A 4,644-nucleotide genomic window follows, 5' to 3' on the forward strand; every position below is an offset into this window, starting at 1 on the left:
TGACTTAGCATAGCTGTTACTCATACTGATGCACTCTATTGGCTTGATTTATTTGCCCTTTATAGATTCACAAGTATACACTAGAGTAATGACCACCAGGGCCTTTATAAACCTAGTCACACAACCCAACCTAATTGTGTCCCTTTGTAACATGGACATTTATTTGGCGGGGTTATGTTAGGGAGTTGCTAAAGGTTTTGTGGGGTGATGTGTGCTAGGGTCTTCTTATTGTCTGCTTCTGTCTATCAGAGAATGAGGGCAGGCCGGGGGGGGGGGGCTGAATTTCAGATTTTCCATGCAGTGGTCAGTATTATGCTTAAATAGGGTTAGGGATAGACTCTGCTTCACATTGATGGGATTCATGCAGTGTCTGTGTTTTTGACAACCTTGTATGCAAGAATTTCACCTCCAAGGAGACTGTATATATACACCTCTTGCATATAGTGTTAATTTCTTTTAGGATTAAATGGTTGTCTGTAAGCATGAGACAATTGCTGCATTGTGTTAGGATGGACATATGTACCAAGCTGGCTACAGAGACATTTGGAAATTGCATATCCATATTGTCCAGAGCTGTATTCAGGTGGGCTGCTGTAGGCTGAGAATCAGGTTATTCAGAGGTCTACTAAGGTGGCCGCCGGGGATTGGCACTAGACAGGGATAGATAGTGCTGTGGTATAGTAGTAGTGCTGTTCGACATGCAAGCTAGCTACGTTAAGCTTATCTCCACTCAATGGCTTTATTTTAGTCTCACTAAGTTACAGGAGATAAAATTTACTATCAAGGCATTTGCATTTATATCTGTACAGGGCACTGCTAACTGCCACTCTGTGGTTTACAGCTCTTCTCAAATGCATTGAATTTATACCAACAGAAAATAACTGAAGTCTATCTCCTGAGCCCTCTGGCCAATAAACTACTATACTTGGAGCCCTTTTAGAGTGCTTTCCAACTCAGACAGACAAGGCAAGCACCTCCTGCCACAAGATGGATAATCCTAGTCTTCTTAATGAACAATCACACCAAGAAGGAACCCTCAAGTGCAACCACAAAACAACTTATTCACCAGCAAGATTACTCTTCTGCAAGGCAATTTAAATGCAGTCAGTATTAGTAACAATGGTCAGAGTTAAGAGCTGAATTTTTTCAACAGAACATACCTTAAATGCTTTAAAAGTAGTGATCACTTAAATGATGAATAACAAGTACAAAAAAATTAAGTACAAGAGCTTAACTTTACCTGGATGCAGTGGAAGCACTTCTTGATCACAGGTGAGGGAGGATGACAAGCTTTGCTGAGCTCTGTGGGAAAGAGCCTTTTTTGGTCTTTTGTTCAAGGAATGTTGTGTAAAAAATGTTGTGTACTAGGGATTGAATGCAGTCTTTTATTTTTGTGGCCTTCAGTTAGAACAAGAAGCAGAGAGGTGGAATAAGTACTTGTTTCTATAGATCGCTGTCTTTATATGTATAAGCATGTTTACCAATACACATACTTTCGCTGACCCTGCCTCATTATACTATAAAGGTTTTTCTTTTGATTTTTTATGTTATGTTTTTGGAGTGGTTAAACTTTTTTTCAGATCTCTCAACTGTCCCTATTTTGGAGGGGCATCCATATTTTCAGACCTGATTTAGGATGTTCATATTTTGGAGGTAAGCCCCCATTTTCAGGTTTGATTTACTCCCTTATACAATTTTCTGAATCCCCCTCATCACATGTGATTTTTGAAATTGTCTAGTACACAGAAAACCAACCCACATGACCAACTTACTAATGGCAACAATTAAAAAAAATAGGGACACACATCTTACAACTCCCTTTTTCTTAAGCAAAAATAAATGACCTTGTGTAGTATCATTTTGCAATACAGTTCATTAAAGTCTACAGATTTTACACCATCTCTTTGATATTGTGATAATATTTCTTCATTATTTTTGTTACTCTATTTTTTTAAAACCTGTGTTTCTGAGTACTATCCCACATTACTAATGGAAACGATTTATGTGCTATTTTGGTATTCAAAGTTTATGCCAATTAGATGTTCACATTTTTAGCTGACCGTTCCTATTTTTCAGTGGTCTTTTTTCTTATTTTCAATGACTGCAGGTTGAAAAGTATGCTTCTTATATAGAAATACTTTTGTGTATTGCTTTATTCAGTGTGTTGTTGGCATAATCTATACCTTTTATGCGGCTACTTTTATAAGGTCACCTAATTTCCTCATTACCATTTCACTTTATGGTACAAATATTATTCTTTACTAAATGTCTTGTCATTACTTCAGCTTGTTATGCCATCTCACTACATTATAGATAATTTTACTCCATATTCCTATATCAGTAGTTTTCATAACCTTTATTTTATATTTTTGAGTCTTTTCTTGAATAGGAGTCACATAACATACATACAACCAATGAGCAGCTGTTATTGATGAGTGTAATAACCAATTGTGCATACATCAGTCCACTAGCACACGTCTGATCCTGACCAGATCATACTGAAATGCAGGAGTTAGCTCCCCTAAGGTGTACCACACACACACACACACACACACACACATACACACAAGACAACATAAATAGGAATAAAATACAGCTTTAGGCTGCATCACATTGCTTAACCAATGACCCTGCCACTGTTTCAGCTAGTGACACCTATGCAGAGATATCCACTAAATAACATGTAACAGGTGTGGACTCGCTGTGCTAACCATTTACTAGAAAGCAGTAAAGCAAGGAGCATGCTTTACTTATGGAGACACCTCATGAATATTGCAGCACAGCATCACTAAGGTGTAAGTACTTGCCTACTGTAAAACCTCAAACATCAGTGCATAATAACTTCACAGATTCCTCAGTAATGTGAATGCTAGGTAAATGGGTTTTAATTGTATAAAATGTTGCATGTACAGTGGAGATTTCCATTATTTCCAGTAAAATAAATATTTAGAAGCATGTTTCATTTATTTACATTTTGATAATTTGGTGATGCCACAAGATACCTTATTGTCCCTTTTACATGGGATGCTTCTGAAGTTGCAACTGATTTCAACTACGTGTTTTTAACACAAACAATTATAATAAAAATTAAAGTATATACTCCAGTGAATATATGCAGAGAGGTGTGTGGTGGAAAATGTGGTACAAGGAACATACAGCACTTGTGAGGGCAAGCTCCAGATCAAAGACAGAATACCCAAAAAGGATAGGCCAAGATAAGATGACAAAACATGAGCTAAAGGAAGTACAATTTCAGAGCAGTACAGAGTGAAACAGCTGAGTCAGAATTGTCCACGAGACAATTTAAAGTGCAGTGATAAAGACAGATGACACAATAGGATTAGACAAGTGACTGTTAACAGCAAAGTAGCCTTTAGCGCAGTACTTTGATTTTAGGTATTAAGCAGAAACTTTGCTAAAAATCTGTGAGTAGACTATAGCAGGATGAGACTAGAAGGCTGCTGAGTAGAAATAGGAAATGATTAAAGCAAATACTATGACAGTTGCAAAATTTTGTTTTAGAAATCAAAACAATTCAAATGAATGATTAGCTTTTCCTGGATACAAAAGAACATAAAAGAATTATGATTAGTGAGTTCTCTATATTAAAGCTTAACAGAACAAGAAGCACCTTCATGGAAGAGAAAATAGGATGGGTGTGGAAGAAAATGTAATGGATTAGGAAGACCAGGATGACTAGCTGCTTCTTGATTCCTGTTTTGTTTATTCCTAGTCCATGACTGTAGGACTGGAGATTATCTGTGGCGCAGTCGGTTAGCGCATTCGGCTGTTAACCGAAAGGTTGGTGGTTCAAGCCCATCCAGGGACAGTGCTTCTTGCTAGTGCACAGGCCTCAGACTCTGACCTATGGGGTGGGAATTTGGCTTAATGGTTAAGGTGTTTTCCTTTCAGACACAAGGTGCATGGTTTGATTCTCACATGGGATAATTAGCTAGGCTTAAAATGTCCCACAAGGGAAGTTAGCCTAGTATTAGTCTACGAACCAATCCTATGAACCAATCAGATAGTTACATGATGGGAAAGGGTATCACTGATTGAGCATCTCCCATTGCCTGAGTTGTAAATGTCACTTTACCAGTTTCAGACTTTAAAAAAGAAAACACTAGCCTAGGCTAGACACTACACTAGACTAGGTAAAACTCTTCCTACGCAAGTCCAGTTTGTGTTTCTTCAGCTAGGCCCTCATGAAAGAGAACCGAGCTGTATATGTTAAGTCAAGTTAACCGCTGCAATTACAGAGTTGATCATTAATGCAACAGCATGCTCTTACAGAAATCTGACAGAGAGTTACATCTACAGAATCTTGGAATACTTGACAACTATAGCTGAAGTTATATGGTCAAGTGTTTTTTTGTTAACTGGGTATGCCTGTGAGAATCGCATACCATTTTTCCAAGCAGTTTGGTTAAGTGACTTGCTCAGTGGCTCAGAGTTATATAAAATGCAAGTGAGGACTGAGATAATTCTGAACTACAGGACAAGGCTTAGTACTGCTGTAAGTCTGGATCTTGTCAAGGCTTTGAATTCATTTGCCATTTACTTTCATTTGGTAAACTAACAGACACTTTTTATTGGCTCAGTGGCTTCCATTCCTGTACCCGTATGACCCATTTGTTCCACTGG

At 37.9% G+C, this 4,644-nt stretch overlaps 1 non-coding gene across 1 annotated transcript; it reads left to right on the forward strand.

The window, feature by feature from the left end:
• The first annotated feature begins 3,755 nt into the window (after nt 1-3,755).
• TRNAN-GUU lies at nt 3,756-3,829 on the forward strand. Its single transcript has one exon. It is a non-coding gene; the product is annotated as a tRNA-Asn (tRNA).
• Nucleotides 3,830-4,644: the final 815 nt, after the last annotated feature.

The sequence above is a fragment of the Protopterus annectens genome, chromosome 13.part0 (genome assembly GCF_019279795.1).
Source record: "Protopterus annectens isolate FY-2018-M chromosome 13.part0, PAN1.0, whole genome shotgun sequence".
Lineage (NCBI taxonomy): Eukaryota > Metazoa > Chordata > Ceratodontiformes > Protopteridae > Protopterus > Protopterus annectens.